At 48.2% G+C, this 24,119-nt stretch overlaps 1 pseudogene; it reads right to left on the minus strand.

Moving 5' to 3' along the window:
• Positions 1–554: 554 nt before the first annotated feature.
• Positions 555–1,236, minus strand: LOC109435680 (large ribosomal subunit protein uL11; annotated as a pseudogene).
• Between the last annotated feature and the right edge of the window lie 22,883 nt (positions 1,237–24,119).

Genomic DNA, 24,119 nt, shown 5'->3' on the forward strand with positions numbered 1-24,119 from the left:
GCAGGCTGGGGCTCCCAGCATCTCTCTTCCCGAAGTCCCCAGGGACCTGCAGGTGGTTCCCGTACACCTGGCCAATGTTACTAGGTCTCCTGATGGATGTTGCAGTTCCAGCAACCATAGCTGCATTCCCAGCATTAGAAAATTGGAAAGGACTTTATCCAAAAATGGTATCTCACTGTTGTTTCAATTTGCATTTTCCCAATAACTAATGAAATTGGCCATTATTTCATTTTTATTGTCTATTTTTGTCTATTTATAGTTTCCCATCTTAGAATTTCTTGAATATTCTCTTCTAAGCATTGCCAGTTTATCTTCTGAGTTGGTTTGTCTTTTTATAATCGATCTGTAGAACTGCTTACATATGCTTGTATTAATCTTTTGCCTTTTTTGTATGTTGCAAATTTTTTTTCTTTGTCATGTTTCTCATTTGTTTATGGCATCTTTTGTCATAAAGAAGATTTTCAGTTTCATATTATGATACAAACTGTTATCAGTCCTTTCTCTGGTTTCTATGCGGTTTTTTGTTTATTTTGTTTTTTTCACTGGTTGCCAAATGATCTTTCATTGAAATATTTTCCTTTGTAGTTCTTAACTAGCTGGGCATCTCACTGCACAACTGTTGATGTCATGAGGGTGGCAGCCATCAACATTGCAGCCCACAGACGCGGCAGTGCCCAAGATCTCTTTAATGGTTCCAGAGAGTTCTCCAGCTAAAGAGCAGTGCTGCATCTGTTGGGCAATGTTGACAATCTCATCTAAAGTGATATTTTCACTGTGTTTAATGGTTTTTTCCTTCTTCCTGTCTCTTGGCAGTTCTTTGAGGGCTTTGATGATCAGGGCGGAGGCAGAAGTTACCACCTCAATCTGGGCCTGTCTGTTCTGCATGGTCAGTTTCACTGTCATCCTCAGAACCTTCCAATCACCGGTTGCTTTAACAATGTCATCACCAGCCTTTTTTGGAGACAGACGCAGGGGGCCGATCTTGGGGGCCAGGGCAGACGGGGCACCGACTTCCCCACCGATGCACCTCAGGTTTACAACTTTGATCTCATTAGGGTCGAACTTCAGGGGCCTGGTGGAGGCGGCTGGTGTCAGATGGACCCGGATTCCAGATGATGGAAGAAAGTTGTACCTTGGCCTCCTCTGGGCTGAAAGCTGAAAGCTGTATGGTTTATTTTTAATTTGTATGTTCTTTAAAGCACTGTGTGCTCCAAGGTTATAGCCATATTCTCCCATATTTCTTTAATACTTTAATTCTTTTGTGTCTTATATTTAGGCTTTTGATTGATCTGAAATTTATTTTTTGAAAGCCATGAAATAGGGATTTAACTTTTTTCTCTCTCTCTCCTGAGATAGTCTTGGCCTGTTTGCCTCCAGCTCTGTCCCAGCCTTTCCCCAGCTTGGTCTTGCCCCCATTGGAGCTGACCCTACAGGCTGTATTTCCCCCTGCCACCATGTCACCTGGCTCCAGATGGGCTCAGTCCACAGAAGGCACCTGAAGAAGATTGGCGGGCAGGAGGAAAGTGCTCCCTCCATTCTGCCCAGGTGATTTCTCCAGAAAGAACTGCACCTGCTCCCTCGGTCAGCCTGCTGTGCTCCCAGCCTCTGCCAGCTGACCCCAGCATGCTTTGTGCTCCAACCTAGAGTGGGCCTGGCTGCCTCTCTGGCCACTGCTGGCTTCTCAGCTCTTCTTTCACCTGCGTAACCAGTTTCCAGCATTGAGTTCCTTCTATTTCAGTACTCTTCTCCTTTCCTGAGTATGCCCTCCCTGATGGACACAAAGAGCCATTGAACCCTGCCTTATATTAAAACAGAAAAGAAAAAGAAGCTTTTCCTGCTTCCTGAACTGCCACCTCCATCTTGCACTAAATTCCCGTGAGTGCATGGGTCATTCTGGCCTTTCGTAGCCCCACGCTGCTCTGTTTCCTGTGCCAACACCACACTATTTCCACATTCTAGAGATCTGAGCATTCTAGAGACACCTGACACAGCCCCACTGTTATTCTTTAGAGACATTTCACTCGTCTTGCCCATGTTGTCTCCCATATGAATTTTTGAGATCAGTTTGATGAGTTTTGCAAAAAAATCCTCCCTACTAAGATTTTGATTGAGATTTTCGTTCAACTTATATTAATTTGGTGAAGAATGAAGACTTCAGGATATTGGATATTTCCATCATTGAAGGTGATATTTCTCACCGTTGATTGAGATTTTCTGCTATGTTCCTCAGTAAGGTTTAATGATTTCCAACGTTTAAAGCCTTCCCTTTCTTGTTAGAGTCATTTCCAGGCTTTTCCTAGAGCCTGTGGTTCTTGTCATCGACATCTTGTTTCTATTATGCTTTTAATTAGTTATTGCTGCAGTTAGAGAGCTATTGACTCTCATGTTGATCTTCTATTTTGTCATCTTGCTGAGCTCTCTAATTAACTCTGGTGATTTCACAGGTGATTGAATCTCTTGAATTTCTAGGTAGAGAATCATATCTATCCATAAATAATAACAGTTTTTTACCTCTTCCTTTGCAATTTTAGCTTTTTTATTGCCACATCTCCACATTTTAGCTACAAGCGGTGACAGAGAACTTATCTCAATCCTGACTCTTAATAGGAATCTGTCTAATATTTCACCATTAAATGTGATATTTGTTTTAGATCCCTGGAAGACATCCTTTATCAAGTTAAGGAAGTTTTCTTTTATTCCTAAGAGTCTAGGTTGTTGTTTGTTTGTTTGTTTGTTTGTTTGTTTTTAATCAGGAAAAGAGGAGGCTCTGCTTCCAATAATCGTAGGTATATAATTTGGACCAACCGTCCCACTGAGAAAAAGAACAAAAACTGGACCAAAACTTTAAAACCTGTTCAAATGCATCAGAAAGCTAACAAGATAATGAAGAATTCTTGTGCCAGGATCTGAGAGAAAATGGAGGCCCAGGAGGTGAATGCAGCCCTTAGAATTACGTGGTAGCCAGAATTCTTAGACAGCTCCAAGATCCCTGCCTCCTTCTCCAGGTTATTCAATCAAACATTCACCTGGGCACTTCTGTGAAAAGATTTTGCAAATGTAACTAAGGTCTCAAATCAATTGACACTAAGGTAGGGAGATGATCCTTGGTGGGCCTGACCTAATCAGGTAAGTCCTTAAAAGGGACAGGGTTCTTCTTGGCCAAGGAGACTCAATGTGTGAGAGAGAGTCAACATGCGGGAGGCTCTCTCTACTGGCTTGGAAGATGGAGGGGACCTCATGGGAAGAAATTCAGGAAGCCTCTAGGAGCTGAGGGTGGCCACTGGCTGACAGCCTGCAAAGAAACAGAAACCTCAGTTCTACAAATGCAAGGAACTGAATTCTGACAATGACCAGAATGACACTAAAATCTGGCACTGAGCTCCAGGAGAGATGTAGTCTAGACGTCACCCTGCTTGCAACCTGGTGAGACCCTGAGCAGAGAACCCAGTCTCAGAGTTCTGACCTACATGCCTGTGAGCTAATGAACAGGTGTGGTTGTTAGCCACTAAATTTGTGGTGATTTGTTATACAGCGTAGAAAACAAATACATCTGCTGCTTCCCGAGGAGGCAGCTAAGAGCCTGAGTGACATTGACAGGTTCACAAGGTACAAGGACAGGAAATTGAGGCCAGGACCTGCTGTTTGAGAACTGAAAAATACACATTGAAATAATTCATGGATCAAAGAAAAACATCACAGTGTTAAGTTAGAAAATATGTTGAACTTAGTGATAATGAAAATACCACATATCAAAATTTGTGAGATCGCAAGACCCTGTGGCATAAACTTAGCTGTTGTAGCCATCCTTGGGAGGGGTGAAGAGTTCTCAGAGGAAGGGGACTGGCCACCACCCTCCAATTTGTCTCCGTTCCTCTCAAAGCATGGAGCCCAGAACTGCTGCCCAAACACTGATGTTCCAGTGGAGTGTACAGGGGAGAATTATCCCCTCCACTGTACTGGCTCTCTGCCTCTTATAATGTGACCTTGCCACACTCTTGGCTCACTCTGAGCATGGTCACTGTATTTGTTTCCTATTGCCACGATAACAAATTACCACAAATTTAGTGGCTTAAAACAACACAAATTTATCCTCTCATAGTTATAGAAATTATTCTCCCTGGGCTAACAGCTACGTGTTGGTAGAATGGCTCCTTCTGGATGCTGTAAGGAGATAATCTGTTTCCTTTTGTGGGGCAGCTTCTAGTGGTCACCTTGGTTTCCTCCATCTTCAAAACACATCACTATCACACCTCCTCCTCTAGTCAAATCTCCCTCTGCCCCCACATTACCTCCCCCACCTCATGCCAAGGTTTCCTCATCAGTCACCTATCACTGCCCATTTCTGTGCAGTCTGAGACAAGCCCCTATCCTGCAAAGACTGACAGTCTGCCCCATGCCTGTGGCCTGAGGCCACCTAGGCCTGTGCTGACTTCCCACCAAACTGGATCTCCCCATGACCTGATATAGCATCTCATCCCCAGGTCCCCCCTCCACTCAGGACAGCTCTGTGCCTACCCCCATCATCCAATGATCCTTACCAGCAGCCAGGTAAACCTCCGGATACATCCCAGGCCAAGCTCCACCAGCCACCATATTCCTTGTCAGCCCCCAGGAGCTGGGCTTGGTGTGAGCACCCTTGGAGTCACCCTGGGTTGGAGAAAGGCAAGCAGGGTAGACAGCATGGAGCGTTAGCCACCCCAGCGAGGAGAGGCCACCATGGTCCCCAGACCATTTCCCTGGGTCTCCTGAAATGAAGAGCTTTCTTCCACTGGCTATCCCCAGTGCCAAAGCTCTGGCACAACCCCTTGCCCTTAGGATCTCTGGGCTTGTGTGGGGTCCCCCAAGCCTCTAGACTCTACCCTAGACCCTAGGCCCAACCCACCCACAGTCCTGGGCCCAAATGGGCAGTCAGAGTATCTAGGGAGCTCATCAGACCCAGGAAGTTTTGGTGAGCTGGTAACATGGTGAACTTGACTGAGCTCAGCACGCACCACCTCTAAATGAGCCCAGCAAGGGTGGTTGCTCCTGTGGGAAAGGGCAGCAGGGGTTTTGCTGGAGAACCTCAATGTAGCTGTAAGAAACAAAGAGACAAAAAAGACCAGTGTCCGTGATGCAAGCCTCGTTCTGTCGTCAGGCACAGGGATAGCAGTGTATGCGGGGTCCTCAGCAGGGAGGACCGGGCAGGAGGAAGGACAGTGCGCCCAGCCCTGCCCAGTCAGTGCTCACCAGCAGGGTGCCTCCCAGAGGGAGGGTCAGATCAGCCCTGTCCTGCATCTCCCCCAGGGAGACCACACTCAGTGTGACCTTGGCACTCCCCAGGGTCTCCCCAGCTCTGAGTAAGCTCTATTCTGTCTGTCTGTCCATCCTGGGGGTCTCCTGGGCAGAGACCGGACCCAATTCATGTCTGGTTCCCAGTGCCTATCATGTGGTAAATGCTCAGTAATGCTTATGGGGATAGATGGGTGAATGGGAGGATGGATGGGTGGATGGATGGATGGAGAGATGGATGATGGATGGATAGGAGAAGGGAGGGCAGAGGGAGGGAGTGGATGAAATCATGTAGCCCAGCCCACTCCAATTCCAGGTGACGACACTGAAATCATCTCTCCCTCCGGGCTCCACCTTCAGGTAGCAACGAAGAGAGCAGATTTTGAAATCAGACACACCACGGTTCTGACTATGCTGCTGTGTGACTCTGGAAGAGTCACCTACCCTCTCTGTGCTTCAGTTTCCTCTCTGTAAAATAGGAGTGTTAGCAGTACCCACCTCACAGGTTGTCAAGTCAGTGGGTTAATCCATAGAGAGCCTTCACCACAGTTCCCAGCAAATGGTAATCACTGAGGAGCCCCTCACTTTGCTCCTCTCACTGTCCCGTTCTCTCCCTGGGACTCTCTGCTCCCTCTGTAGGCAACAGAGAAACATTAAATCCAGCTCTGATCTTTGATCTCTTGCCCAGCAATGTGACCCCAGGAGAATGAGAAGCCCGGCTGCAGGCTGCTGGGGGCCCAACAGGCCACGCCTCACCTGGCCTGAGGGGTTGGTTCTTTCAGGTCTTGTAGGCCAGCTGACCTCACCCCTATGGCCCAGGGCTGAGGTCAGCTCTTACAGGAGAGGTGCCAGCCCTCAGCCAGGCCCTATGCCCCTCCGAAGAAAGGACTTGGCTGAAGCCCCAGCAAATTACGCAGAGTGTGCTTGCCTGGGGGCTGGGGGCCGATGGGCTAGGGCCCCAGACAACTACCTTTCCCCCCACCACTGAGCTGTGACTGGGAGGTGATATGGGAGGTGTCAGGCTATCAGGACATGTGTGGGCTAGGCCTGTCTTACCCACGGGAGAGAAGCACATGAAAGACTGCTGTGGTGGGGGGCAGAGCAGGCGGCAGTATTCCATTCCTTCAAGCAGCTCCACACAGTGGGGAGCAGGAAGGAAACATGGCTGACCCACAGACCAGGCTGCAGGGCCTCAAATACCAAGCTTACAAGCTTGGACCTTTGCCCAAGAGAAACAGGTAGGTATTCTGGAAGGGTCTGAAACAGGAGAGCGCCGTGGCTGGAGGAGTGTATCCCACAAGCTCTAAAGCAGTGCAGGGTACAGCCTGGATGGCAGACAATGGGGGCAGTGTCCCAAGGCACAGAAGGATGGCCAGGCGCGGAGCACAGGAGCTCTGCAGGGAGATGCGACACGGATGAATGGCAAGGCAGCTTGCGACGCAGGAGGGTGGAGATTCCGGGAGGCCTAGGCTGCCCAGGCAGGGTTCCCAGCTCCTGAGTGCTCAGGGAAGGCTTTGCTTTAAAGGAAAGATGGTTCCAGCAGACAAGACAGAGTCCTGGGCCAGCACGTGGCAGAGCCACCCACCCAAGTGCCTTCCTGCTGCTCTACATTATTAAATTATTCCCAGTGAAATTAGGGGAAAGGCATGAATAATTCAAAGCAAGGGATAAAGTCAAATCTAATCAACTCTGTCTGCCGGCTTAAACTCTGGCATGACAACCGGCGCATACGATTGGAGCCTGCGGGGAGCTGAAATGAGAATCCAGGTCTGCACCCAGACATTTCAGAGGATGCTCCGCTGCAAAGTCCCTAATTGTGGCCTCCACCTCCCAGCCTCTCTCCTCAGTTCTCGAAGTCCTTCAGAGGACAGCTTTGCAGCTGAGGCTACACCTCGTCACTCTTTAGCCATGTGACCTCCAGAAGGCACACAGCCAGGCCAGGCCTCAATTTTCTTGTCTGTCAAATGGGACGAGAAATGCCATCTGCTTTATGAAGCTGTTTGGAGCATTTAATGAAATAACATCGCGGCAGCGTCTAGCACCTACAGTGACGGGGCCCACATTGTCCCCTCCTTACAGAAACGCTCATCTTCCTTGTCAGCTCAACATTCCACATAAAGCTGAGTGAACGTGTTCACATACATCTCAATTTATATAACAGCAGAAATGCATCTTTCTCATAAAAGAGCTACACATTCATTTAAAAGTTCAAGAGAATGTAGTTCCTTTTCCACAAATGTCTGCACAGTTCCATGGGTTTTGAAATTGTAAATGACAGACATAAGGTGCCACTCAAACACACATCATGAATGCAGACAAGGACTGACCTCATCAGAGTAAGGTCATTGGTGGAGTCACGTCAGTAGGGTGAACTCAGTGGTGGTGGCTGATGGCTCTCACCTGCTCAGGCAGCATCTCCAGCCCCTGCAAACTCCCCCGGGGCAGGGGTTCTCATGAATAAGCCAGCTGTCCAAAGCACTCCAACTACCCAGGACAGCTCCACCAGACCTGCAGTCTGTCCACTGGGCCGTTGCTATAGGCCACGTGTGGTGGCTGCTGGTTGAATGTGAAAGCCCCACCTGCATAGCCCATCTTCTGTGGTGGGGTGCTTGCACTGTGCCTGTGAGCTCCCAGGCCCCAGCCCCATGCCCCAGGCATGGTCCCAGGCTCCGTGCTTGCAGCCCTTCAGAGGGGTCGCCCAGCACCAGTGCCAGCCTCAGGGTCACAGCCCGATCTACAACAAGGCTGGACCCCAGAGATAAGCCTGAGGAAGGACCACTCAGGTAACCTGTCTGATCCCTGGGCCAAGCTGAGTGCCTCCTACAAATTACTCTGCCTCTCGGCCTCTGTGTCCTCAGCTCTAAGAATGAGGGTGATGACCCCACTCCAGTACTGGCTTCCAATGACTATTCTGGGCTGAGTTATGTCATTCCCCCACCACCCCATTCATGGGTTGAAGCCCAACCCCTGTTACTTCAGAATGTGACTGTATTTGGAGATAAGGCCTTTAAGGAGATAATTAAAGTAAAATGAGGTCAAATGGGTGGACTCTAATCCAGTAGGACTGGTTTCCTTACCGGAAGAGAAGATTAGAACAGAAACACACACACACACACACACACACACACACACAGGGAAGACCTATGAGGACACAGCAAGAAGGCGGCCATCCACAAGCCAAGGAAAGGGGTCTCAGTGGACGACAACCGTGCCTACAGCTTGATCTTGGACTTCCAGTCTCCAGAACTGTAAGAAAATAAATGTCTGTTGCTTAAGCCCTCAGCCCAAGCAGACTAATACAGGCCTAGCAGTCATAGAACTTAGTCTTGGGGTGTCCAGCACCAATCACACAAAAAAGGCTGTGAGGAAGACATACCTGGGCCTGTGACATCTGCTGCCCTGGGCACCACCTATGGTCTGGGCATTGGGCAGGAAGGGGGCTGCCTGGCATTTTAGGTTTTCTTGATTGTTCTGAGATGTGGGTAACCCAGGAAGATGGTGAGGCTTTTAGACAATCCAATTCAGGGCCAAGATGCCCAGAGATGCCAAAGGGAGCTTGCAGGGGATGAGAAAAAGCCCCCATAGCCCAGGAACCAAGCAGAACTGTGTCAAATGGTGAGAACTGGACAGAGAGGAAAGGACAAGGGGTCTAGAAGGGAGCCATCTGGAGAAAAAGGCTTGAAGATTGGGATATACGGGCAGACCTGAAGCGCACCTGGTCAGGTGTGGGCTCACAGCTCAATAGTGGGTCCCAGCTGGAATGTCGACCCAGGCCAGGAAGGCCAGCAGGGAGGAGGCAGGCTGGCCTGGGGCTGTGGGCAGCTGAAGGGCACCAGGCCCTCCAGCGGGCAGTTCCCCACCCCCACTACCACCACCCTGCCCATAAGCACAGGGCTGGTGTCTTCAAACAGACTCAGAGCATCCAGGTTTTGATGTGAAGTTAGCAATTTATCACCGTAGGCAATGGTCCAGGGAACCGTTGTCCCAACCAAGTGTGGTGTATGCACTTCTTCCCACCACACTGCCACTCCCCACCCCCTACCCCCAGGCCCAGGTAGTCTCGGGCCTCAGGATGGGTTTGTGAGGGGTCACTCTTTGTCTCCTCTCCTTGAGCTGCAAGGTGGCTCCCAAGCTTCACCTTGCAGGTGTCTTGTCTTTTTCAGCTCCCTGATGCACCCTGCCAAGGGCTCAGCTCAGCAAAGGGCAGCCGTTCTTCTTTCTGACATTTTCCAGGTAAGTGGATGCTTTTATTCTGGAATTTAGGAGCGACCTTTATCTGCTGTCTGGAAGGATGCATCTGTCACCAATGTGAAGGCTCTACTCCCTGGACCTGTACACATTGTACCTGTCCTCACAAACACCCAGTGCCTGAGGCAGGCTGTCCATGGCAACGGTACACAGGCAGACGGGGCCGGGGGCCATTCCCTCAGTGCCTCAGGGCCAGCACAGAAAAGGGAGGAGCCGAGAGCGGACAAGGGGAGTGAAGACCACCTGGGACCCACTGGGACTCCTCAGATCAAAATCAGGGTGATGGCAGGAAGGAATAAGTTGGGGAAGGAGGATTTGCTGGTGGGCAAGCAGCCAGCAGCCTGCCACAACAGCATGCTGGCAAAGATGGAGCGGGCAAGAGAGTAAGGGAAGATGGTGGGGTGCTTGGCACTTACTGTACCCTGTAGGCAGCTCGTGGGCTGTTATAAACGAGGCTGGCCCTAGTGTGTGCAGCCCTGGGAAAGGACCTTTTGTGGGGCCTCTGTCTACATGACTATTTGGACACCCAAAGTCAGCATATCAGAACCATTCTAATAGCCCAACCTCACATGATCCCACATAAGGAAGACCACTCTGGCCAGAGGGAACAATCTGCTCGCTGGGCCACCTTTCTGGAACCAGGGCTCAGTCACAGGGCCTGTAGATAACAGCCATCGGCCTGAGTCCTAGAGCTCCTGAGGCCTGTGGTAAACGCCACACAGTGGGTTCAGGGCCAGACAGTGCCTGAGGGAGAGACATAGTGCCCAAGGCCCACATGGGTCCTGTTTAGGCCTGGAGAGTCCCAACCATCCTGACTGCAGAGACCCCAGGTATGGGACCAGGGCGTCCCATGAATTAGACTGAACCCAGTAGAGAGTATGGGGGAGGGACCAGGGCAGGGCTGGCCTCAAATGGAAGGGAAATTGGAGGAAGGCAGCCCCCCAAGCCAGGACTAGCCACTCAGGGCAAAACCTGAGGCAGCATGACACCAACACATCCCAGACGCTGGGTCCTCCGAGAGCAAATGCAGCAACCTCCTGTCTCCCCGGCCCAGGACACTCCCATCTGCCCACAGTAGGGCCCCCTCCAGGCCAGGACTGAGCCAGGCCCCCTTTACCAGCCCCTAGACCCAGCAGACACCTTCTCCCTGAGACTCTGCCCAGAAATACAGGAGGCTTTCTCTGCAGACCTGCAGACCAGACAGCATTCATCTCTCAGTGTCAATAAACCCCGCGTCTCCAGGGCAATGACTTTTACTCAGTAAATACTACACAGCCAGGGACAATGGGGTGAGCCCCAGCCTAACAGAACTGCCACCTATGGGTCTGTCTCCCTCCCGAGGCCATGTCACAGCAGGGATGAGTGAATGGAGGGTCTGACAGGACCCCCGCTGGGACAGGATGAGCAAGCCATGGCTTCTGTTCAGCTGCTGAGGTGGCCCAGTGCAGGGAACAGAGCCAGGCCTCTGAGGTGTGACCAAGGTAGGGAGGCTGGTGCAAAACTCCATGCTAGCATGTATTATAGCATGAGCTACTCATAGGTCTGCTTGTTAGCAGTTGGGAGGGAGCAGGGAGTCCTGGAGGTGGCGGAGATTCAAGGGCAGATCCAAGGGCAGATCCCAGGTAGTGGTCCTGCTGGTAGGACCCCTGCCCACGGGTGACCATGGAGTTCACATGTGCTGTCCTCTCCCAGCTTCCCTTCCTTTGAGGTGGCCATTCCACCATTCCACAGAAATTCTGCTCAGGCCTTTGAGTTTGGCAGGGACAGCCCACCACTCTGGCCCCAAGAGTGCACTGTGTCTCAAATGTGGCCCTTTTGTGTACCCCACTCCCCACAGTGGACCCTGCCCCTCCTGTGAGTGGGAGGGACCCAAGCTCAGCGACCCAGCCTGCTGAGAAGCAGACAAGTGTTTCCTCATGGTCGGCCGACTCTGGGGTTGGGGCAGTTCTGGGCCTGCTGGCAGGGAACAGGGTGAGAGTCATGGGGTCTTCCTCTCTGGGATGCAGATCGTTCACTTCAGAAACATCCAAAGTCAAGCCTAGCTGCAGAGTGCTGATTCATTCTCCATTATCAGGTCCATACGAGTAGTTAATATTGCTCCTAGTCACGTGACTGACATTTTTTCCTGGTGAATAAGTATCCACATTGCTCTTTGGCTAAGGGAGCTGACACACCTGCCCCTACTGTGTTAGGCTACACGACTTCCCTCACTAAACTGTCAATAAAGTGGCCAGGGCAGAGCCAGTTCCCCCATTCCTGGGTTTCTAATGATCCCACCACCTTTGTCTCCACATGACCTCAACTAGACTTGGCTCCTCTCAGGTGCCAACATCCAAATATCTGCTGGGTGGATAAGTGGTTGGGGGTGGATGGAGTAAACAGAAGAATGGATGGATGTATGGGTGAATGGACAGGTGACTGCATGAATAGTGGCATGATCGGTATGATGGATGGGTGGGTGGGTGTGTGGATAGATGAGTGGGTGGATGGATGGGTGGGTGGGTGGATGGATGGGTGGGTGGGTGGATGGATGGGTGGATGGATGGGTGGGTGGGTGGATGGGTGGATGGGTGGGTGGGTGGGTGGATAGATGGGTGGGTGGATGGATGGATAAACAAATGGATGTCTTTTAGGAGAGAGTAAATTTTTTGAAGATAGGTCTGTGCATTTCACTTCTTTGTTTTCACCCCCAGTGAATTCCACAAAACAGGCTTTACAATGTATTTCTTAACTGTAACAGACTCTATTCAAGCAGTATTCACAGAGTTACCGCCCTTAGATCCTACCTGTGCCATGTAACATTCATATGAAAATCTGGTAAAATCAGTCAGAGTGATTTTGTGATAGCCATTCCAAAAAAATTACACTTAGAAGCTATTTTCTGAAGGCTGCTATGAGAGTATTATACCCTTTAAAATATACTTTGGACATGTAACTGATTAAAAGTATATACATATATGTAATCTTTGAACCATATGGGAGACATTTTAAGCAGGAGAGAAATAGTTGTATTTTCCTATTTAACATGAGCCTATCTCCCCCTTGGCTCCTGTGCTAAATAGAAACATCATTTATGAAAGAAATTTTCATAAATACTTCTATTCACTTTTTCCAAAAAAAGAAAAAACATTTTTTTCTCTAACCAACCAGTTAAATCCACATAGCATAAGGTCATCAGGGTCTCAACAGCAATTCAGAAATCATAGATTCTTTGAACAAACATAACCCCCAAGGAGAGCACTCAGGGGCATGCCTATCAATACCCCTCATCTTACACTCAAGAAAATGGAGGCCAGGAGAAGGGAACTGAGCAGCCAGAATCACAAAGGGTCTTGGTGGCAGATATAGAGAACACAGCCTCCAGTGCTGAAATCTTCCATTCAATCAGCAAGCCTAACACTGTGTGCTAAGTAATGGCGGCTAGGGAACGGTACCCACCTTAGAATCTACCCTGTGCCTTCTTCTCAGGCCTCCTTCTAGCCATGACCCTCTTCATGGGATGAGGTACCCACAGGGTCAAGAAGAGGTGCCCACCTGGAACCCACTCCCTCACCCTCTAGACCATGATCTACGTCCTCCAGACCCCGCATTCCCTGCCCAAACATCCCAAGCTCATGTGCAAGACCCAGTGCAGGCCCCCAGCATGTATCTATCCTAGAGGGTGGACCATGCAGACCACTAGGCCCAAGGGATGGCCAAAAACATCTGTTTTCAGGGGTGCCTGGAGTCTGGATGAGATGAGAAAGGGTGATGGCGGGAGACAGGTGCCCTCTCCACCACATCCCAGCATAGAACTCTAGGAGTCCAAGGATTTTAAATTTGAATCTGGATTTCCAAGACATTTTGAAGATATATTTTTCAAGGCTGAAGCCACGACATATTTTTATTAATGAACTTGCTAGCTTGATTTATAACTGTTAAATATTCAGACCAGCAGTTCTTAAACTTTTGGCCTCAATACCCCTTCACACTGTTAAAAATTATTAAGAACCCTAAAGAGTTTTTGTTTGTGTGAGTTATATCCATCAATGTTTACCAGATTAAAATTTTAAACAGAGGCATTTTTAAAACACTCATTCATTAACTCATTTTTAAAATAATAATAAGCCTATTGCATGCTTATATAAGTAATACATTTTTATAAAAACTAACTATACTTTCCAAGGCAAACACCCACCAAAAAAAATGTAGTGCGAAGCATGCCACTGTTCAGCAGTTTTGCAAATCTCTTTAACGTCTGGATGAAGAGAAGACAACTGGATTCTCATTTCTGTTCTTGCCTTCAGTCTGCTGTGATGTGTTTGGTTGAAGCATATTAAGAAACTCTGGACTCCAGCACAGATGCACTAAAAAAGGGAGGAGTATTTTAATAGCCTTTTCAATTAATTATGGATATTCTTACCTGATATTACATCAGAACTCTAAGACTAGCAGTTTCATTGGCGGGGGAGGGATAATGATTAGTAAAGTTATGTAGGTTTCAGGTGTACAATTCTGTACTACGTCATCTCCATATCACACTGTGTGTTCACCACCCAGAGTCAGTTCTCCTTCCATCACCATATATTTGATCCCATTTACCCTCAAGTAGCAGTTTCTTAAAGATTAGTTGCCAGGATCAGAACCAGGGGGAGTGAGCCCTCGGGGTGGAAACTCAAGGAGGCACTCATATTCAGGGGTATGCACACGTTTGCACTTTGTTCCCTTCACCTAATACCAGCCAAGCTGCTTGCAGTGTGAACTTTGAAACAATAAACTTTTTGTACTCTATTGAATAAAAATTCATTCACCTGTGCTGTACATTGAATGTCTTTCGCCCGTGCATGATTTTTGTAATTGTCTGGACTGGGGTTTTATTTTTACCCTCCTAACAAGCTAATAAATTAACTTGTTACTATTTCATGGATGCTGGCAAAAGACACGAGATTCATGAGTCAGAGACAAAGGCCTTTATTACTCACAGCATGTTTCCACAGCAAGCGCCGTGAGCATCACTTTGTTTGTTGTATCGCTTTACTTTGCCCCCCAATTGCCACAGAAGTGATGCAAGGGGGCCCAAATAGATGCTACACTCACAAGGGTCTTTTTTGCAGCTGAAGAGCACTGAGCTCAGAGATCTGACTGTTTTATATCAGTGAGTAAAGCTGCTTTGTCGTAGAGGGAGACAATGTCTCATCCCTCAAGGCCACTCACTACAAACACTTCTGAGAAATAGCTTGGATAAAAATAGTGTCAGAGTTTTGCATTCTTGGCACACCCAACAAGACATGCAGGAGTAGGACAGAGCCACGGCGAAGGACTGCCCTGACAGAAATATGGTGCATGGTCACTTGAAAAATAATTGAATCACTAAGTCATCCAGATCGTCCAAATGTTGACACATTTCTTTAAATGGTATCAAAAAAAATCACGTTCATTAATGTCATCAGGAAAGTCTTTAAATATTGAGAAACTATTAAACTCACAGTGGAAGGTACTCGTTTTCCAAGATTCTAATTTTCACTTGAAAGTTCACATTTCTTTATTGGCCACAAATACTGTCAGTCATTCAGAATGTCTTCCAGACACCCAAGTCTGATTGACCAGAGTTTGTGGGTCCGTCAATTTTTCTAGTCCAGGGCGATATGATCACAGCCCTACCACTCACCCCCTCACTTCTCCAGACGCTCCAGCTTTCTTGCTGCACTTTAAGAGGGTACATTTCTGCTTCAGGGCCTTTGCACATGATTTTCCCTTATGCCAGGATTGCTTTTCTCCTAAGGGCTTCCTCCCCTAATGCATTCAAGTATTTATTTTAAAAAGCACCTTCTCAGAGAGCCTTACCTTGACTACCTGGCCCATAGTAACCACCCCCCACATTCACTGTATGCACTAAGCCTCCTTTATTTTCTCCTTAGTGTGTATCATTTCTGGAAATTATATGATTTACTTTCCTGTTTACTTACTATCTGTGCTTCCCTCATCAGCATCATGACTAGAAGGCAGCCCTTAGTGGGAAGTCTCCAGCACCTAGGACAGCGCATAGGCTCACGAACTATTTACTAAATGGATGGAGAACACCTGCCACCAGCACTAGACTCAAGGAGACAGAAATACAAGACAGTTGCAACTTGTGAAATACTTGCAATTTACTTCATAGTTGCAAAAGAGTCTAATGACAATTAACACTGAAACTCTATGAGAAGTAGGTACAAAGAGGGAGAAATCAGTTGAATAGACAAATAATCAAAAACTCAAACACCCATCAAAAAAGAAATGGGTAAATAGATTGGGATGTATGCATATAATGGAATACTATGAAGGGGGGTAGAAAGAGAGAGAGAGAGAGAGAGAGAGAGAGAGAGAGAGAGAGAGAGAAATATCCTCAATAATATGGATGAATCTCACTATGATGAGTGAAAGACGCCAGACACCCGGGAAAGTACTGAAGGATTCCATTTATGCAAAGGACAAGCACAGGCAAAACTCTGTTATGATAGAAATCACAACAGTGGTTACCCCTTGGGATAGAGGAGTGTATAGAGTAGCAAGCGACATGAGGGGGCCATCTAGAAATGGAATTTTATTTTAACCAGATCTGGTAAGTTGATAGACACAGAGACAACTGCTTTTGAAAGAAAAGTTTACTAGTTACAATTCCCAAGAGAAGGGAGCATGCCAGGCCACATGGGGAAGCACGAGGGTCAGTCAGGAGGCAGAAGGAGCCAAGGGAAAGCATGGTCAGAACAATACTGTGGTTTCTGAGGGAAGAAATGAGAGTGGCAGGGAGGCAACTCTAAGCAAGTTAGAACTGGACAGTATAAATAACTTCAGCAGGCTCTGGACAATGGCAGAGGTCTCTAGTTGTCTGGTACCTGGCCCTGGGTGACTCGGGGCAGGGGGATAGTGGCCTGGTGTGAGAGTTAGACAAAGGAGGACATTGGGAGCATGGCTGTGAATTGGTTGGTTTGCACATAAAAAGTGCCCAGGCTGGCAAGTTGGTCACTGTCCCTAGAAATTAGCTACCCTGGGAGGGGTACTCTCCCCCTATCCAGCAAAGCATCAGAAGATGTCAAAGCATCATAAAATACAGAAAATAAAAAACATGATTAATACAGGAACCTTTGGGAATGCTGATAAGCTTCTCTATAGATGTGTAAAAGATTTGCTTAATATCAGTGGACTTTCTACACTTCGTTATATCTCAATTTTTCAAAACATACAAACACAGAATTCGATTGGAAGAAACGTAAAGACTAAGTTACCCACTAACTCTCTGCAGTCGCCACGCAGGCCCCTCATGCTCTTTCCAGTATCAGAATCTTCCTCCTCAGCCCAGACTTCAGTCCCAGGGAGCCAGGCTCCGTTCCACTCCCCACCTCAGGGCAACTTGGCACATTCCTGCCACCTTCAGCATCACTCTCCCTCCAGCTGCCAGCTTAGAACTTAGCAGATTCTCCCTTTGACCTACTGTTTCTTCTGAGGCTTCCTGTAGCAAAGCAAAAAGGAGGGAAAATGCACTCCAGGACGCTGCGCCCTCCCAGGCCACTGTCCCCACCACCACCACCTTTTCCTCCACCCTCCTGGATGCCTGGGGGCTCCGTCACCTTTTCTTGGAAGCTACTCATTGAGTAGCATGGGTTTTTATCCCATTACTGGAAATGAGGTTTCTTGAGGCTAGAACTGCTCGCTAAGCACACAGGCACTACTGTTGGGTAAGCGTGGGAGCACTGGAGGCAGGCCAGCCACAATTAAGCCCAGCCTGAAGGCAGCCTGGGGCACAGGAAGGTGGCTTGGTGCTCGGCACACAGGCAGGAACACCTGGGGGACACCGACCGCCCAGAGGCTGGACTGGCAAGACCCTCTCAGGTCAGACACAGATGCTCTTCGTCTTGGGCGATCACGTCATCACAGGTCACAGGGGAGACGATGTCCTATTGAGCCCTTGCCTCTTCTTCCGAGGCCGGCACAGAGCCTGCTTGATACAGAAGAGCAGGCAGTAATCTTTGTTGATGGGTGAGGGGTTAGTGTGGGGGTCACCAAAGTCACAACTGAGAGGTCAGGGCACACTCTCTGGGGTGCCTCCCATGATATAGCCCACCTGAGCACTGCCAAGAGCTGAGAATCCAAAGGTCACCTTCTGTGACACCATATTTCAAAATTTGAGTCCTTCCATCCTGGGACAAGCTCACCCAAGTGGCCACAGGGCTGCTCTCAGCTTGATTTGCAATGTTACTGTGAAATGCCTTGTTCAGAGGTGGCCAAACCCTGGCCTGGCCAAGAACAGTCCGAGAGAGGTAGGCCCAGCCCAGATGGCCCACACAGGTGGGTGGCAGCCCGGGGAGCCGGCTCTGGCCCACTGTGGAGAGCCCTGGTGCAGGGGCTATGGCAGGAGCCTGCTCGGCCAGTCCCTCCTAGATCCTGGAAGGGAACAGCCTAATTATAACAGCTCCTGGCCTGCAAGGCTCTCAGCCAGAGGAAGCCCGAGAGGAGGCCCGTCCTGCCATATGGGTCTGCTCATTAGGCTGAGAGCGTGGTGTTTCTTATGCAAATGAGGGCAAATAAATCCATCAGAGAAATGTGAACAACAAACAGGAGCATGGACATGGACTTCAGGGTACTGGCTGGCAGGATGGAGAGAAGAGGGAGAGGGGCTGGAAAGACCCTGGCAGTGCCCCGGCCACTCCCAGCCCAAGCATTCTGGATTTGCTTGCCCAGGAGGGAAACTAAGGCCTCTGTGGCCACGTCAAAGGCCAGACACAAGGGACCAGTAGCTGGACAGGTTCACAACTGTCCTGTCCAGCTCAAGCGACCCCAGCATATTGCTGAGCACTGGCCAGATTTAGCTGCAGCCACAGGACCAAGGAACAGGCCACCAGGGCTAAGTCCATGCGACCAGTCTGTGGGAGGTAGGGCCTGTCCAGATATCCCAGACATGGCTCTTGCCCCAGGAAAGGCGTTCCTGCCCCATCTGACAACCAGTTCAGACCTATGGAGTGTCTTCAGACCCTCCCCTGCCCTACTCCCAGTGTCTTGCCCATCACTCAGTCCTGCCAGCTCTGCTCTCAGTTATCCTCAGCAAACCCCCCTACTCTCATGTCCACCTCATGCCTGCCCCAAGCAGTGGGCATGTGCTTTTGTGGACCTCACGCCCCACTACCACTGCCCAAAATTTACCTTCTGAATGAGGTCTCACCTGACTACTCTTTTTAATACCAAACCTGCCTCCTCCTCCCCCTTGCCCTGCCTTTCTTTGTCCTTCCTATTCTAGCACCTTAGATAACTTACTCATTAATCATGTTCAGCATTTACCTTACTTGTCCACTAAAATGTGAGCTCCATGAGGGCAGTGTGCTTGTCTGTGCCGAGCCCTGATGTATCCTGACTGCTTGAACTGCATTTGGACATCGCAGGTGCTCAGCACGTATTACTGGAACGCATAAACAATGCAATGCCCCATGACCACCCTGTTTTGAACACCAGATGAGCACAACTCTGGGTTTAACTAACTTCCCAAGTTTGACATAAGATGGAGATTAATAGGGTAGGTATTTTCCAAGTGTCTTCTAGTTGAAAGTGGTAAACTTAAGATGACTTAACCAAATAAATATTTATTGGCTCATGTAACTTAAACATCTAAGAGTAACTAGCTGCAGGCATGGCTGGATCCAGATAAGCAAATCCTGTCATCACGACTTGGCCTCACTGTTGGCAAAGCCCCAGACAGGCTGTTCTTCAAGTGTGACCCCAATAGTTCAGACCAACTCCCTCCCCATCCCAAGTCCACAAGGCAGAGACTTTCTCTTAAAAAGAGTTCCAAAATTAGCTTGCTGGGCTGGCTTGAATCAGGTGCAAACCCCGCCTCCCCACCCCTTGCCCCAAACCAATTGCCATTTCCAGGAATGGAACACAGTGACCGGCCAGACCTGGAGTGCTGGGGTTGGCCTGAACTGTATGGACTCAGGTACAGGAGGAGTGAGGTCTGCTACCAATGTAAAGGTCCTGGGTGCAGGGCAGACATGAACAGCTGTCCACCCAGGACCAGCTCCCAGGCAGCCTTGTGGATCCCAGCACTGACAGTGGTAGCCCTGAGGAGTGACCTGCCTCTCCCAGAAAACTTAAGCTCTCCTCTTGCCAACCCAGGCTTCAATCAGATGAGAAGTAGCATGAGAAGGTCAACGTGTCAAATTACCCCTTTAGCCAGAGTCTAGCCTCATTGGCAATGCAGCTTCCTACACATTCTCCAGACCCCATTCTCCACCAGCTCCCAAAACCAGAAGCCATCAAGTCAGGACTAAGAATGGTAGCCACCATGATCACCATCATGTAACATTGTTCTAGAACTAACTATAAGACCATGCAATAAGACATGAAAACAAAATATGAAGTTTACATATTCAAAAAGAGTAGGCAGTAGTATCATTATTTGTAGATGGTATGATTATTAACCTGGAAAACTCAAGAGAACTGACTAAAAGGCATTAAAAATAATAAGGTAATTTGGTGAGTTATAAAATTTATATCCAAAACAAAACTGATTTATTATCATTTGTTATAGGAAATAAAAACAATACCAGCTAGATTATGTAACAAAAGAAACTCTTTCATCCACAAAAGGACAAAACAAAATTTTTAACTAGGAATACACTCTATGAAAAAAATTATTAAATGACATTTTAAAAATACTTGAATAAATAGACATATTTTGTTCTTTAATACAATACTGGTACAAATTTTAAAGATGTTCTACTGGGTTTGACAGCATCCCCCCAAAACTCATGTCCTTCCCGAGACCTCAGAATGTGACTTCATTTGGAAATAAGGTCTTTGCAGATGTAATTAGTTAAAATGGGGTCCTACTGAAGTAGCATGGGTCTTTAATCTAGAACGACTGGTGACCTTATAAGAAGAGGAAAACAGACAAGAGAGACACGGGAAAAACAGAGCCAGAGATAGGAGTGATGCATCTACAAGTCAAAGAACACCAAGGATTGCTGGCCACACCAGTAGCCATGAAAGAGGCATGAACCAGATCCTCCCCGTGCAACTTCAGAGAGAGCATGGCCTTGCCAACACCTTGATCTTTGACTTCTGGCCTCCAGAACTGTGAGAAAATAAATTTCTGTTCTTCTAAGCCGCAGTTTGTGGGCATTTGTTATTGAAATCTTAGGAAACTAACACTGATGTCAATTCTCCCCCACATTAATTGTACTCATAAGCCTAATTCAATCCTAATCAAAGTCCTAGCAGGATTCGGTTAGGTTTGAGGTTTTGCTTGATTTGGTTTGGCTTTTTGCAGGGGAGAAGAGTGGGTTAGGATAGTGTTTTGTTCTAGTTTTTTTCTTCTCATTGTTTTTGGAAGGGGAAAAGATTTAAAAGCCCATCTATCAGAATGAAAATAAAGTTATATCCAGGAAATTTCTGAAAAGTAACAGCAGGACCAGCACTCTCTCCCTGACATGATGAACTGTATGACAGCGTTGCCAAGAGGAAAGGGTCAGGGGAGGCCAAGGGCATACAGAACTAGCGTAAGCACAAGGGGGATTCAGTGCATGATAGAGGAGAACCATCAAATCAGTGGGCCAACATAGATCATTCAATGAATGTCCTGAGATGACTAGAAAGTTGATCAGCTAAGAATAATACTAACAAAAATTAATGTCGGGTCATAGCTGTACTCTTTTTACTGAAATAAAATCCTAGTGGATCAAATATTTAAAGCCTAATGATTCAGAAATGTCCAATGTAAGATGGTGGGACATATTCACATCATATCTCCTACTACCAAAATAGCTGGAAAATGGCAGGAGGAAACAGCACTTCCCCCCTAGTGTGGGGGGAAAGAATAATGCTCTTGGTGGACCATATACCTTGAGGATTTCTGGAAAACAGAAAGCAAATGAGATCCAACTTATAAGAGAAACCTTAGCAGATGAAGTTTCATGTTGGGGTGAGGATTTATTTTTCCCACCAAATCTCTTGGTGCTTCCCCAACACCCAAACATACCTGAGACCCGCGGGGCCTGTGCCCACGCAGTTACACTTAGAAAGATTATCAGAGACAAAACCCAACATTCTAATATGGAAAACTATTATTAATCAGGTAAAATTTTCTGTTCATCTTATAAACCATCCTCCATTTGCAAATATTTTAGAAAACTGAAGCAAACGGGAAATCCTGAAATCCAACAGTGTTTATTCAAGAAAACCAATGTATAGAATATTTCCAACCTGTACAGGCCGTTATGTAAAGCAAGGTGAAACTCACTGGTTTATGCCACACCCAGTACCACTTGCCATGGTTTGTTCACAGCTCTGTCCAAAAGAGGGGAAAAACCATCGGGATGCAGCCACTGCACGGACATCCCAAGAAAAAGGGACACGGAGGACACTGGATTCAGGCAAAGCCCACAGTCCCTTCTCCTGCTCTCCTCTTACACAAATACCTTTCAGACAGTCCTTGGGCTTTTTGTACATGGTCCTCCGAAGACCTGCTCCCGCTAGGACTGCTTCTGCTGAAACACAGTCATTGAGTCCTGCTGCTGTTCCGGAGCCACGTGTGTCCTCTGAGATGGTTCTAGAGGCTGTGATGGATTTTCACTTCCTCAGCCCCTCTCAGGCAGCCTGCAAGAACAGACCGGCCCCGTGCAGGGAGCAGAACACACTGGTCTTCGCTGCACAGCTGGAGACATGCTGCGCACGTTCTTGAGAAATGGAAGACGATGCAGAGGCCAGGCCCTCTGTCCCAGTTCTCCGCAGTGTGGAGGCCATGCCTGCGGGCGGTCAGTTAAGGAATAAACACAGCCATCACCACGCCACCGGACATGGCCCGCACCAAGCAAACCCACAGACATCTGCACCCCTTGTTATCAAATTTAAAGCAACACTGAAGTTCCATTTTACACCCACTAAATTAACAAAGAATAGAAAAGTTCAATGACAGTGCTGGATGCTAGCAAGAGCGCAGTGAACTTGGTTCGCAGACGCATGCCTGGAGCTACAAGAGCAGAACCCTTCCCCCAGGAGGACTAGAGACCAGTAAGTTCCCCTCAGCTACCCAAGTCACCTGTGTCACCTGCAACCTGACTAAAATGAGGACTGAACACAGAGATGCTTAGAGCATCTTTGCAAAAGTAGAGATAACCTCAGTGCTATTTACCTGAAGCTGATGTAGAATAATATTAGATGTCAACTACTATCCGCGCGAGCACACACATGCGGTGCCGAAAAATATATACACATTTTAAGAAAGGAAAAAACTGTATTAAAATTGTAATACTCAATATGTACAGATAACAAAAGATGAATACAAGGCATGTGTATACATTTTTTGATATATATGTGTATATATATATATATATATATCATCACGGGATCATCAGGGAATATAGTCAATGGTACTGTGATAGCTGTGTACAATGTCAGAAGGGTAGTAGATGGGATGTTATCACTTTGTGAGGGGTGTAAATGTCTAATCATTATGTTCTTATGTACACCTGAAAATAAATAAATAAATAAATATAGAGACAGCCTCAGCTTACTACACAAGATTTACTTTAAAAAAGATTTACAGGGGGTGGCTGGATGGCTCAGTTGGTTAGAGCACAAGCTCTGAACAACAAAGTTGCTGGTTTGATCCCCACGTGGGCCAGTGAGCTGCGCCCTCCACAACTGGATTGAAACAACTACTTGACTTGGAGCTGATGGGTCCTGGAAAAACACACTTAAAATAAATAAAAGTTGGGGTTTTTTTTTAATTTACATCAGCACCACAGAACAGACGTGGCCTTAAAATGATATAGACCGAGTTCTCCGTCGGATCTTATCAGAAACGGGAAGCTTATAACCCATCAAAGGACTCTCTGCTCATCATGCAGAACAGCGAAGAGACCCGCGCAGGGATTTCTTGCAGGTGGGGAAAAATTGGGCGAGCAGGGGAAGAAGGAAGGGAGCGGAGCGGAGACGCGCCGCACCTGCGGCGGTGGGGACGCGGGTTGGGATCGCGGTCCACACCTGTGGCGGTAGAAATTCGGCCCCCACCCTCGGGTTGTGGAAATCTGCTCCGCACCTGTGCCTGTGAAATTCCAGCCCACACCCACGGCTACAGATACGCAGGATATCCCAGGACGGAGGAGAGCCCGGAAGCCACGAGGTGGGCGTTTTGCCCTGCGTCCCACAGCGGACCTCTCCCGCTGCAGGCGCAGCATATCCAGCATTAACTTCAGCTAATAACCTCAGTTGGTCCTTGGGCCGGACAAGGAACACAGACTCCGTGCCTGGGCACCTTCCCCCGCTCTTCTGACCCTGCCCCCGCCTTTCTAGAGACTTGATCTAGCCCCTGCACTAAGGAGCAGCGGCAGATTACAGAGGCGCCTTGGAGCCCCGGCTCCGGGAAGACAGGCGGGCCCAGGGAGGAGGCTAGGAGCTGGGAATCTTCCGCCCCCAGCCACCACCTTTTCTGGCCTGCGGGAAGAGTGTTAAGACAGCGGGGCTGGGAAAGAGAAGACCCCTCCTTCCATCCCCAGCCCCCACCCTTTCTAGCCAGCCTAGAGCGGGGTAAACACATCCCCAGCTGCAGAGACGCAGGGGTTCCCAGGACAAAAGAGAGAACACAAAAGCCAAGT

Source organism: Rhinolophus sinicus, linkage group LG10 (genome assembly GCF_036562045.2).
Source record: "Rhinolophus sinicus isolate RSC01 linkage group LG10, ASM3656204v1, whole genome shotgun sequence".
NCBI classification, from domain to species: Eukaryota; Metazoa; Chordata; class Mammalia; order Chiroptera; family Rhinolophidae; genus Rhinolophus; species Rhinolophus sinicus.